This window comes from Onychostruthus taczanowskii, unplaced genomic scaffold (genome assembly GCF_017590055.1).
Source record: "Onychostruthus taczanowskii isolate IOZ18803 unplaced genomic scaffold, ASM1759005v1 scaffold9, whole genome shotgun sequence".
Classification (NCBI taxonomy): domain Eukaryota; kingdom Metazoa; phylum Chordata; class Aves; order Passeriformes; family Passeridae; genus Onychostruthus; species Onychostruthus taczanowskii.
Window position 1 is genome coordinate 4,628,308 of NW_024506993.1, and position 14,107 is coordinate 4,642,414.

The 14,107-nt window shown below is 43.8% G+C and overlaps 1 protein-coding gene across 5 annotated transcripts in view; it reads right to left on the reverse strand.

Moving 5' to 3' along the window:
* Positions 1-14,107, reverse strand: part of MITF (melanocyte inducing transcription factor) — a 97,204-nt gene that overhangs the window by 76,623 nt on the left and 6,474 nt on the right. The window contains exon 1 of one of the 5 annotated variants that reach the window (XM_041425887.1): positions 12,801-13,158. The exons of the other annotated variants lie outside the window; for them this stretch is intronic. The gene's annotated coding sequence lies outside the window, so the exon portion shown is untranslated. Of the gene's footprint in view, positions 1-12,800; positions 13,159-14,107 lie in introns of those variants that run through there. 5 annotated transcript variants of the gene reach the window in all.

A 14,107-nucleotide genomic window follows, 5' to 3' on the forward strand; every position in this document is an offset into this window, starting at 1 on the left:
AACACATCAAGCACTTGCAATGATTCATTAGTCCACACTTTAACGAGTTGTTCCTGGGTTGGAAACAAGGAGAGAAAGAAGGAACAAGACATCCAACCTGCCAGAGTTTGGCTGAGTGGTGCCCAGACCCCAGGTGCTGGGCAAGGGCATGGCAGAGGCAGAGTCACTCTGTCCTGGTCAGCACCCTGTCTCCAGGGGGAAAGGGCACAAGCCCAGCTGCTCTCTGTGCTCTGCTCCCCTCCAGCATCCACAGTCACCAACTGAGGGATAGAGCAACCCCAGTTCAGCTGCTCTCTGTCTGGTTTGTCCATTAAACTGCCCAATCTTTTTGAGCCTCCCAGTACAATCTACCTCCACAGCTTCCCAAAAAACCAAATCCATGTGTTAACTACCTGCTTAAGATTATAACTTTCCCTACAAGCCTGTATTATTTAATTTAATGTGTTTACTTTTATTTTAATCCAGGTAGGTATCTCGTGAAATGATGGAAAAGTGGTTTGCATCTTGAAGTCATATACATCAGCTGGTAGAAGAAAGAATAAACCAGGAGAACAGCCACTGGCAAGGGACCACTATGATGGTTCAACATTTGTATTCAATCATCATCTAATATCTCTGCCTGTGCATTTTCTCTGAATGAAAACATTACCATAATTTCCTATTTATTGAACCCTAATCTCTGTCTGTTTTTCCTACTGAAGTTTTTTCCAGGCTTCCATCCTTCCCTTTCCCCTGAGAAAGGGTCTTTGAAAAGTTTTTATCAAATGTAATGTGTAATTTAGCCTGCTCCAGCTATTTCCAGATGGCCTCCAGAGTTGAAGTTAAGCACTCACAATTTTACAATGGAGAAGAAATAAATGGAAGCAAGACAGAATTTCCAAAGCAAGAAACTTGCACGTACCTCAGGAATTACAGTACTTCATTTATTCTAATAAAATCACATGGAATTGGATCCAATTTAGAGATATCAAACTCCCAATGACCTCACCCTTGTCTCCAACCCAAACAGCTTTTTCATGGAAAGAGGGCCACAGCACATGCAGGTATTCAGACTGCTGGCACACCTTACTGGAATGTCTTGCCTGAAAATCCAGCCATTAACATATGGAAGAACTGGAGCAAGTGCTTCTATTTTTATCATACACCATCTCTTCTGAGATATAATGTTCTCTGCATTAAAGGTATTTGGCAAAAGACAAAAAAGAAAGAAAATTGTGAATTAGGATCAAGAATTACAGCACGGAGCTTAGTCTGGTCATCAGCATGATGGTATTGATTTCCGTATAGAATCCTCATTCAAGTCTTGTGCTGCACAGTACAAATATTCCCACAAGAGGAGCTCCTGAATAGCATTATCAGGCAGCTATTACAGGAGGACAGCCTGGAAAATGAGGAGAGAAATATGTCTCCATGTTCCTCCAGATCTAAAACCAGAAGCATCAGTAAAAGAAATAGTCTGCTTTCATTACAACAGGTTTTGTCACTTCACCACAGGCATTACTTCCTCAGGATGTCACATCTTACCTGAGACCCTACACCTGTCCAAGGCCCTGCTGCCATCAATCTCGGGGCTGTAATAAACCACCACAATTACCCAAGGGGACAGAGCTGGGATCCAGAGCCTCAGGTTCCTGACTCTCAAGAAGGAAAGCTGAAAGCTGGTGACCAACAACACCACATTTCTCCAACAACACCTGCTCAGTGCTTTATCCCACTTACAAAGGAGGATCCTCAGAGGTACCTCCACGTGTACCTGCCCTGACCAAGCCCATCAAGAGCTCTCTCCAGGGCAGGACACGGAGCAGGGTTCTGCCAACAGCAAGGCAGTGGGTGTGCTAGGACTCCATCCCATCACGCTGACAGCTCTGCCTCATTGTTTCCCCCTGCAGCCATCTGCTTCTTGTGTCTTATTCTGAGATGGCAGAGCTCCTGTGAAGCAGCCCACCACCTCCCCGCATGCTCACACAGCACCTACCAGCAGCACGGGATGCTGCGTCCCGAGCAGGGACCCGAAGTGTTACAGTAGAATAAGTCACAACACATGGAACTAAAGCTGTTTACAGAACATGGTGTTGTTGGAGCTTCCCAGATATACTGCTGACAAAATAATATCACATTTCATCACAATTTCCCTGATGTGTGTCAACAGCAGAGGAGCCCTCTTCAACCAGTGCAGCTGAAAGCAACATGTATCAAAGCTGTAGGTCTATATTCAAAGTTGCTGAGGAGAAACAAGGTTTATATTCTGATTAATTGTTCAGGATGAAAATATGGGCTCTGACATAATGTAATAGCTATTTTGGCACAACTTTTGAGGAGCATGAGTAAGCAGCCTCTCCTAATTGATGTGCAGATCCTGGAGTGGGTAGTAACTGCATAATAGCTTCATGTTGTCTTCTGAAAGTTAACACAGATGTGAACCCTGTCAAACTAGTCCACAGTCACCAGCAGCAGCTACTCACAGGAAGATTTTAACCCCATTTCATCCTTTATCTACACTTTCTGTCTTCCATGGAAAATGGATTAACACAGGACAATTTGGCCATCAAAGCCTCAGTCAACACAAATGGTTCCAGGCCTCCATGGTGGCAGGAGGACTCCAGCAGTCTATCAAAATCCTTTGGCTAAACAAGTGACCATCCAGCACCAGAGCACAGAGCAGCCAAGTGCGTGGTTAGACAACAGCCAGCGTGTTTTAAGACAGTTCAGCTTAGTCTGTAGTCAGAGGGGTTAGTGTTAACCTGCATTACGTGGTATTTGCTGTGAACCAGGACTTTGCACACAGATAACTCCTGCTGTAGAGCTGACAGCAGTAAATTATTACACAGAATTAACTCAACTATGCTTGAGCTGTAAGATGATTAGCTCGGTGAGCCTGTATTTTTGGGTCATGGTTCCTCTGGAGTAAGCATAAAGCTCAAGAAGAGAGCTCTGGCAGGTTAACAGACCACTGGCATATGCTTCTTGTTCATTTCAGAAATTCAATATGTCAAGAATCAGACACAAAGTCCTCCAACTGGACTCATTGGTAAAGGTGCCTCTGGTTCTAAGTGTGGTACCTGTCACACTTTTACTGGAATGCTGGTTTTAAGACAGCAAAATTCAACGGAATACAAAGAAACAACTACAGGCCAGGAACCATGCAACTTACACATGACTTTTACCATGTTTTTATAAGGTCAGCAACATGATTTTAAGTTCCATCCAACCCAGCATAACTGCAGGCTGCCACAGCAGGAGGAGTCTGGCCCACAGTCTGGTTCTCAATCCTCTCTTGGGTTGGGTCTTGTAATTGTGTGGCTATAGCACAAGTTAGTTCTGTCAGCAGAGAGAAAACCTTTTATTTTTGAACATGTGTGGTCCCTTCCCACTGAATCACTCAACCAACTCTCCTTACAGTCATTCAGCAGCCCAGATCCTCCTGAGGACTGGGCACAGACATACCTTGCAGAGATCAGGTGTAGCACAAAACCACACCCACGTAGTGCAGAGTCCTTCTGACACGCGTGAGGTGAACTTTTACCCCACATTACTGCCTTGGAAATCAAGCAGCTAAGTAAGTGATAAGAAGCTATTTTTTACCTTAAATCACTCAAATGATAGTGAAGACAAAGCCTCTGATTTCACATAGCTAAGTTAGAGAGGAGATGGTTGGAAAACACTGAGCCTTCTGCATCTTCGCCACCAATATTTTTTGAAGCAGACAATGACAAAGAATTGGTAAAAGTGCACTTTCATGTGAGAATGCACATTACATGCATTACAAAAGCATGATAGACAGCACTGCTCTGCAAATGTTCATGTTCTGAACTGGATCTGTTACACAGTCTCTGGCTCCCAGACCAAAAAGAGATGTGTAATCAGCATTTTGTGCATGCAGTGTCCAGTATAAAAGGGGAAACCTGTGTTTTATCATTGTAGTTACCCAAAACTCTTGGGCAGCAGAAACTGGTGCAGTTTTTCAGGCTGTTTGAGGGCCTGTACCTTATAACCAAAGGCAAGTCAGCCTGTATGAACTGGTGTGATGCCAGCAGTCCAGCCCTGAAAAGTGCAGGACGAACCAGCTGGCACAGACTCCACATATCACACGTGCAATAAACTGACACTTTCTGAGGAAAATTAAACACATCTGTACTCAGTGCTGGAAGTAGTTAAATAGTCCCCTTGTCAAAGGAGCTGGGGACTTTTCTTTATAACACTAATGGCTGTGGTAGGATGTAAAATACAGGCACAGCAGTGTGAAAAGCTCTACCAAATACATCACAAAGACCAGGCCAATTTCTGTAGAGCAACTCTGCTGCCTACAGGTGTAATTCTCCTTCATGAACCACCTTCTGCACCTCTCTCCAACAATAAACTCTGCAGAATATGCTGGACTTGGGGTTCAGACTTCCATTAGAACAGAAAATGGGATCTTCATCTTTATACACCTCTCCCAGCCCCTGCAAATACCTCACACCTTTTAGTAGTTGTACAGTCACAGCTATCCGATATCCAGATTTCAGGAAAAGCTGTGCAATAAAACCTCAGTGCAACAAAAACTCTGCGTTCAACATGACAAATACCAGCTCCACTACTAACTCCCAATTTAATTCAGAACATCTCTTAACCTTGCAAGTGCAGAGGCAAGACTGTGCCTTTAACACACTTCTCATTAAGAACTCAGATCCCTGTAAACTGCATATAATCAAATTTCTGCACTACACTGTTTCGGTTTCTCATTACTGCATATCTTTAATGTTTTAATTCACATGACATTAGATTTGCTGCACTAAATGAGCACCTTCTGAACTCCAGAATAAAATGGAGGTTAATTACTAAACCAGATTTTTAAGTGAGAGTAAAACTCTATTAATGCCTAAAGCAATGCTAAGCTTGACAACTTAATTGAAGTTAAGCATTGCAGAGTTGAACTGCCCCAACAGCTTTACTCAAGCTGCAGCTCACACATTAAGCCCTCCCAGGATCCCACATTTTACACAGATGACAGGGGACAGGATTCCTGACCCCGAATCTTGCATTTCCAGTGAGCCACTCAAGTGGCATTTTGTGATGCCCTTGTAAGAGATGTCCAGGCCTCTCCCCCACCTGGCTCCTCACCTGCCTCACCCACACCACTGAGCCTTGGGATAAACATGGGGAGACAATGAAAAGCAATGGGTAAAAAGAGCTCTCACTTCATGAATTACAGGTAGATGCAAAAACTGCTATCAAGATCTGCCAACATTCAATTCTGTCACCAAAGCACTGAACAGCTAACCATGCCATAAGTACCCTGACTTATGCAGGTATCGCTGCTCACTGTTAACCATCCACAGACACTCCAATCAACACAAGAAAAGCCCAAAAGGATTGCATAAATGCTAATACCATCTTCATCTAAAATCGTGAAGTAAGAAGGACCACTGAATCCACAGGGTCCCAGTTGCTTTGGAGCTTCTAGATGGCATTAAGAAATCTTATCTCTTCCCCAAAAAATGCTGCTTTGGGAAATCACCTGTAACTTTCTGCTTATTTCTCAACAGTTACTGGAAATGCAAAAGGAACCAAGTCTGGAACAGTAAACATGGCTTATATTCTATATGTGATGTTTTGTTGTTGCCAGTCAACTGCAATTATCCAAACATGTCAGAGCTGGAGAACACACAGAAATGAAGGCAGCCTCAGAAAACTGGAGTCTGAACATGGCCACCTTGATGGCTGACACCAAGTAAATCAAGTGAGATTGCTATGGCAGGACATAGCACTGTACTCTTGCTTGTTATTCACAGTGTCATTGAAGATTTTTATTTAATTGCTACACTTAATTTTATCTTGGAAGACATTTCTGAAATAAACTTTTCCAGTAATTCCAATAAAATTTTCTTTATGCTAAAGAACATATTCTTTAAAATCTCCAATTTATTGGCCCTTGAAGCTGCCAAAAATAATCTGCATGCAACTGAAGCATAGTCCTACCGAGTCAAGACAAGATCAGTCCCAGCTAAAGATCAGATACTCAATTCCATGTGATATGTATTTAATGTAGCTTGGCCAAAGTGCATTGTATGCTGTCCTGATGAACAGAAACAGCTACAGATTACAGAAAGCCACTTTGTGCACGGCTCACCAAGGAACCGATTCTAGAAATATCCCAGAGCAAGAAATGGCCAAAGTTCATGTTTACTATTTTGGAAGTAATTTCAACTTCAGCGTATGAATTCATAGCAGACAAGTTAGTGCTGGTGCATCAAAGAACAGCAACATTTTAGTCAACAGCCTTGTGGAATTATTATACATGTTAAAGAGTCCAGATAACATCACAAGTGATGAGCATCTGTCAAGTGCTCTGCACAAACAACACCAAGGCACAGTTCTGCAGCACTGGACACAACCTCTGCTCTGAGGCTGAACTGCTCATTAAATGCAAGGTTATGTTGTATGCACTTTGCATCCATCCACAATGGGCAATGGCAGAGCTAAAAACTAAACTATGTCAAACAGGGCTGAATCAAGATGAGGAAGAAAACTTGCCAGCCTTTGAGCCACGACTGAAGGATGGAGAAGTTTTGCCCATCAGGTCTTAAGCTTGACCTGCACAATCCATTGTTTTTGGGGCAAAATCCAATAGTTTAGATAAGAAATGCAGCCCCTTGTTTTACTTCAAAGAGCAAAGCTGAGGGAGTGCAGCTTGCGGAGGAGATGTGCAGCCTCCTGCACAGTCCATCTTGTGTGCACTGTGACAAAGAAGTCAGGAAACAGGTTATGTAGAACTCAAAATACAACCCAAAACACAAAAAAAAAAGCTCCACACCTTTTTTCACTGTAAGAGTCATCAGTACTGGAAGAAGTCATCCAGAGAAGTTGTGAAGTCTCTGTCTTTGGAGGTACTCAAAACCCAGCATGACATGGGTCGGGGCAAGATGATCTGCAGAGGTGGCACCTCAGTGACTGTGAGTCTGTCTAGCCATTGGGAAAAGCTTCAGACTGCTGGAAATAACTGTATTCAGATGCTGTCCCTGCAACACCCAGCATCAGATATGACAACTTGGTGGCTGGCTTTGAGAACAACCCAGTTTTGGATCCAGAAAGCTGTGGTCATTTCAAGCTCCTTTTCCAGAGATGCCACACGAGCACTCCCAGTCACAGCAAGCAAACACACACGTGGGGGAACTGTTTTGTGATATAAGCATGTGCAGATCTAAATACTCATCTCAAACATTATCATCAAGACATCAGAAACTAAATGGGCAGTTAAGTCTTTCGGGGAAAAAAAGAGGACAGAAAATCAAAACCAGCTGATAGTGCGCATCCTCTGCTCAACAGACTATATACCAAAATTCAGTTAATTCTGCATCTCATGTTGAAAAGATTATGAATTTATCTTTTTCTAGTGGGATTTTTCACTTTTCTAAGTAGTATTTCAGTGAAAGTGGAACATATTAAAATCACAGTGTCAGGCTGGAAAGTACATGAGATTTAGGATCTTGCCATATGCTGAACACTGTTCTCCCAGTCCAACAACATAGATCTGAGCTCAAACCATGAGCTGAAACTGAAGCACAAACAGTTCTGAGCAGCACAGCTCACATGCTTCAGGCTTGGTGCATCCCTCCTGTGTTTGTTATAGGCCTGGGGCTGCAACAAGATGAAACCTACCAGTACAGAACCAATTGAATTATTTAGGATTCTGAAATAAAGACTACACAGAAGTGTTGTGTTGAACAAAGGTCTGATTGAGGCAGATCTTTAAACATATGCTTAACTTCAGCTGGCATTTAAGTCTGATCTCTTTCAAAGAAGCCTCATCCTGAACACTGGATGCTTTCTTAGCTCGCAGCTCCCACTACACCAAGGATTTAAAGAACATTTAGGGAGGAGGACAGTCTATGCAGGCATTTGCTCAGGAGACACTATACATCATTTTAATATTTCAAATACTTCTGCAACCTCAAACAAGCCTAAATTGTTTCTAAAATTCCAGCACGTCAGATACCTCCCTGAAGTTTAACTCAAATTCTCATCTTTTTCTAACAAGATGCCAGGAAACAGAAAAGAGCCTGTTCCCAAAAATTTCGATAAAATTCAGTTAAATTATCCAGATGGTTTTCATTCCACAGAAAATACTAAACCAGCAGTCTGCAAAGCAGAGCGTTTTCTAAATACACAAAATAAAGAGAAAACAATGCACAAGTGGAAAGTGCAAATGCTGAGCCCATTATATTTTTGTTCCAGCAGAAATGCAACACAATCAATACAATCTTGCAGTGCTAAAGGACCCAGCTTTTTGCTGCCAGGGGTGCTCTGCAGCTGTAAGCACCACCAAATAAACTACACGCAGTTCAACCACTTCATTTTTCCTGTGCTACTTGCAAAAAGGAGGAACTGCATTCCCACCCACTTAACCTCCAAAACTCAGCAATCACTACAGCACAAGAAGCCAAAGAGCACCTGCTGAACAACCTATGTACTTTGAATGACTCTGCAAGCAGCCAAATTTAGCAAATTTGCTATTTTCTCCAAAGCACAGCCTGATTCTGCAGCTCTTAAATACAGGGAAAACTGTCTTAGATTAAATAGTGATTACAGATTTAGAATTTCAAGAGCTGTGAAAGTCCTTGCCACAGAAAATAAACCTACTGAGAAAAGATGAGGATAGATACTGCAATTTTCTGTGCCGTGCTATTTAATAAATATCAATGCAAAGGAATTGAATTACAGATAGAGAAACAAGCATCTATATAATTACACAACACCTGAAATCATTCAAATCCGCCACTAGCAGAAACAAAAAACTGATCAGCATGACATGAGCCATGAAAAAAATCTCTCTGCAGTCAGAGATGGATATTCATCCCTTTTACATGGCATCTAACTAAAATGTTTCATAGCAACAGGGCAGGAGTTATTCCACAGCAGGAGATGGGACTGGTTATCACACAAACCAGCACCACCCTGCTGAGTACACCCCAAAAACGAGAGGAGAAAACAGGCCAGTGAGCAAACTCAGTACTTAAACTGAGTTTCTCAAAGAGGAAGAAATCCCTGAAGTGTTTCTTCTTTAGATCACTAGCATGTTTTCTCACGCAGGGCTGCTGGCTGGCCTCACCCCCAGCCCTGCTGAGCGCCGCAGCACAGCGACAGCGCAGCGATGCTCTCGCAGTCCTTGGGGAGAGCAGGACCCTGTGCCCTCCTAAAACAGCTCTTCAGGCTGCCAGGAAAAGCTCCGATGCTCCCGCAGTACTTGGGGAGAGCAGGACCCCGTGCCTTCCTAAAAGCTCTTCAGGCTGCCAGGAAAAGCTCTGAGGATGGAAATGGTGGGTTCAGCAGCTGATAAAGCCACAGTCAGGTGCCCCTGGTTGAAACTCACTGCAAGAGCCACCTTTTCTCAGCAGCTTCCTCTCACAGAGCTGGTGCCCAGCGTGCCTCTCAGCACAGCAGAGCAGCCTTCAGGAACACAAGATCACTGGACGTGTTCCTCTGTAGGTGTGTTTATAGACTTAAGTAGTGCTGCAAGGCAAAAAAGCCAAATGATCCCCCAGTTTCAAAGAGCAAGTGCCTGTAGATCCCACCTGAAAACCAAGAACACACGCCCCAGACTGGGGCAAGAGACCACTGCAGGCACAGACAGGGAAACTTTGCCTTATGGACATCTTTGCACCCCAGCACAACTCTTACAAGTACCTTCATTAGAAAGGCCAAGTGAGGGATAATTATGGCTCCTCCACATAGGAGGACTGCTTTGGAAAGACAGCAATTACTGCCTGCTTGGAGGGATCTCTCCCAGAAAGCAGGAGGCTGCTGTAAGGTAGCGCAGCCAATTCCTTGGGAAACACCAAAAAAGCTGCAAGGAAGACCTCCTCCCCAGCTCTGAAAATGTCCAGCAGCAGCATCAGGCCCCTTCCAGACAACCCTGGTTTTGTTGTAGGGGCAGCTCCAGCACCTTTGAGAGCCTCATAACAGGCAGACCCATTTCACATTTTTCCCTACATTACTTGACACATTTGAAAAACAGTCTTTGCTGGCCCACAGCATTTCCAGGGTTAACAGCCCCTACAGCACAGCTTTGTACAGTATCAAAAGTTGCATTAGCTGGGAACCAAATTATCACTTGCACAGTAGTTTTGCAATTAGATTGAAACTGTAAATTACGCAACCAGCTAAATTAAAAAACAAGTTTGTGATACAGACATAGTCTTAATTCAGCTCCTGCCTTACTACCCTTACTCCTTTGTAACTTGTTTCTACACAGATTCAAGCTTCTTTTGCTGTACCACAAATGACTTCACATTCCTAAAAAATTAAGCACTCCTAAGAACTAACGTATGTTTGTCGTCACTCTTAATACCCACCTTTGCCTGAAGCTGCTTCACCAACACACAGCACTCCGAGAGGCCTTCTGGGCACCAGAGCCCACACCACCCTTCATCTTCCTTGCCTTCCTGCACCATTTCAGGGCTCCTTCCCTTCATCCAACTCCCTCTGCCCCAAATATCACCATTCTTACTTTGAGCAGGTCCCCATATGTACCTCAACTACAGAAATTTGAACTACTGCCTTTTAGATGGAGCTGAAAACCATCTATTTTCTGAGCACATCTTACTTGCTTCCTGGTAGAGTTGTTCCACTTTGTACCAGTGACTATTTTCTGGAGCAAAGTCAGAACATCCAATGCAAATATTCTCTCCCTTGTGTTACACCAAGCCACTCCTGCCCCTACCAGGCTCAAACAACACTACAATGCAAAATGGAGTAGCTTCTGCAAAAAAAAGACACCTCACAAAGTCCATGGTTTATGTTTGGGCACTCACAATACTGTGTCTTGAGTCACAGTCAGGACTGGAACTCAAAACTTCAATGTGCTGAGTGGACAAAGCTAGGGCAGGGGGATGTCACACTACCTGCTCTTCCTCATTTCTGCCAGAGCACACCTGCCCTGGGCACGTCACTCCAAGGAGGGTTTAGCAACAGCTCCCCTGGACCTGACACCCAGCTCAGCTCAGCAGCCTCTCACAGCTTGCTCTGGCCATTCCCCAGCTCCAGATCAGTGCTCACCAGCCTACTTTGAAGCCACCCCGAGTTCTTTAAGGAACCCAGACACCCACCTTGTGGGGTTTTTTTTAAATTCCACTAGGCAAGAGAACACATAAAAATGAGATGATGCAAGGCTAACCCGAAGCTCCCCTAATGAACACAGCCCCAAATGTCCAACAGGATGTGACAGGTGGAGGGGCAGGCGAGCCCAGCCGAGATGAGGTCACGAAATGAGCACTTTGCACAGCACACTACTAATCTTAAATTCCAAACTCATTATGCACAAGCCTAACAAACAAAGGAGCAGCTTAGCAGATTTATAATGTACCTTCTCCAAGGTTGGAATAATTATTTATCTGATAGCAACCTTCGTGATACAACAGCAATAAATAAATAAATGATCCCAGTAACTCTTGTGAACCGTGCCTGTGGCTTCACTAGACAGACTGACAGCTGGAATGTGCATTTAGCTGGCTGAGCTTGGGCAGAGTTGTAAATATTTGCTACAAATAAAATAAAGCTTGCTAGACTGAGCAGAAACCCAAACACAGTAGTTAATGGCATCCAGGGGACACACTTCAAGAGACTCACAGGCCCCTGAACTCCTTCCAGCCCCTAGGTTTTTTTTTCCCTTTGCTTTTCTCTAAGACCATTCCCTCCTGCATGTGTACACACATCAATACCATTCTGATTTCACTCTCTCAAGTTGCAACTTTTATCCAGACCGAAGTCCACAAACATTATGGAAAGGGTTTGTATTCCTAATTTGGCTTTACAGCTGCATATTACCATGCAGTGACACATCCAGAAAAAGCATTTCCAAAGTCATGCTTTATACAAGTTTTCTCCTTTATTTAGATAAAAACCCAAAGAATCCTGAAAGGAAGTAGTACATGTGCACAAAACATGCCAGCTAGGCTCTCCCACTCAGATCTCTCATATCCTTTTTCACTTCTATGGCATTATTCCGACCTCCCAGTTTGAAGCCCCAGAACCACATGTTCCCCTTGCCCATATTCCCAATTTCTCACCATCTGACAGATTCCTAAGTCTGCTCCCATCTTCTCACCCTGAAACAGTGCCTCCAGCCCAAGTTTTCTAGCTGGCTGCTTCTCTTCCAGGAAGGATCACAGCAGTTCCTGTTTTATGTGTTTATATGTTACAACAGGACAGCTGGCAGTAAGATTAGTAACAATCATTGATTGCTCCAGTCTCCATCCTGCAAAGCATCCTTCAGTTGGGACATTCTGGTTGTTCCACTTATTGTTACTTTTCTCCCACCTCCAGACCCCAATTCCCCTGCCCTACTTGTTTCCCCCATTCCTCCAGCAGTTTGTGCAGTCACATATTTGCAAAGAAAAGAGACAGCATCACAGCACTTGGGTTACAGGCAAGCTTTAACAATATACTGTTATCACATTGAAACTGGCAAGATTCCAGCACCTAAATATCTCAGAGATTATCATCATCTTTCCAGGAACCCAAAATACCAATATTCACCCAGATTTTCTCAGAATTCACCCCAAATAAATTCTTTAATGCAACAGTAGGCCAAACCAGGCACATAATCCTTGCACACAGAGATTGCTTTTGTAGGTTTAAACAGACACAGACATCCTTCCAACTCTCCAAAACTTGTGCTCTCTTCAGAAGCAGCCTCACAGGGTGGTCTGAGAAGACCAGCCCCCCAACATGTTCTCCCCAGCCACACCAGCCCAAACAGCAGGTTCAGGTGGGTTTATGCCCCTTTTGTGCCAGAAGAGCAGCCAAAGGAAGGTGCAACGTACCTGTGAATCTAGATCAGTGTTTTTTGGGGAGCAGTTGAGGAGGATGAATCCAGGTCTTCCCAGAGGTGGCAGCTGCAGCATCGTCCCCAATGCAACTGTTTCCCTGAGCTGTAATATCCCTATGAAATACCAACTGCAGGACTGGGCTCCAGCCACCTGACACTGCACCTGAGGTGCTCTAGAGTAAGAGAAGAAGGGTCTGAAAAAAAGGCACTTGTTTGTTCTTGATGCTCATTTCTGCATGGAACACAGAATTCACAAACCCCACATCTGCAAATGTATGTCTGCCTGCATTGTAAAGGAATAATCTTCATGGGAACTGATTTAAAAAAAAACTTGTTTACGGTTAGAGGCTGCTAATTACAACATTAAAATACTAGCCCGAACCCCACATTACACTTGCATTCTGTTTTACATAGCAGTACACGTAACAATCATCACAGCAAGCTGCTCTGTTGGCTCATGCTGGAAGAAGTAATTATATATCACAGCAACACAACTTTGCCCTTCAACCTGCCAGTCCAGTCCATGCAGCAGCTGCGAGCAGCAGGTCAGGGCGGGGGGAGCCTACAGAGTGTTTCTACATAATCACTTACCACTGAAGGAAAAAAAGCTAAAAACCACCAGCCCCTGGCTTGCATGCTTGGCAGAAAGCTGCTAACACAAACATTACAGCAGGCCTTGCAGCAGGGATGTTACCAGAAAAAGTGAGCTCGATCCAAGGGGACTATCAGAGTTGAAGTATTAGCTGAGAGTCGTAGTGCAAGCCCTCCTTAGCAATTGTCACCTTTTTTGTGCCTGTACCAATGATACCCACCCTATCCTGTCTCACTTGGGACACTACTGTGGCCTCTCTGAAACACCTATTCTCAGGTGAAGCCCACAGGCAGGCCTGTGCAAGTCACAAGCTGAATTTCTGGGTAAAGACACTGAGACAGAGCCTTTCAAAAGGCACCCAAAACTGTTAGTGCCCACCCACAGCAAGCAGAGCCTTGGGGTGCCTAACACTAAAAACTGCACTTAACTTCTGCTCCAGATGGACTGGAGAACAGGATGACCTCTTCCAAGACTTTGGCTCCAGTGAACCTGAATATTTCAATCTTGACACTCAAAGCAGCATCAGGTTTTTCACAGCTGTTGCAGATAAAGCAGTGGCATAGTTATATTGTGAATATGCAATAAAATTCATTTTCCTTTGATGGGTTTTTTTTCACCAGTATGAAATGAAGTGTATAACTACACACAAACCATTAGTTGTACTGTTACTGTTTAACTAGAGATTATAAAAAAATAAATCATCACAGTTC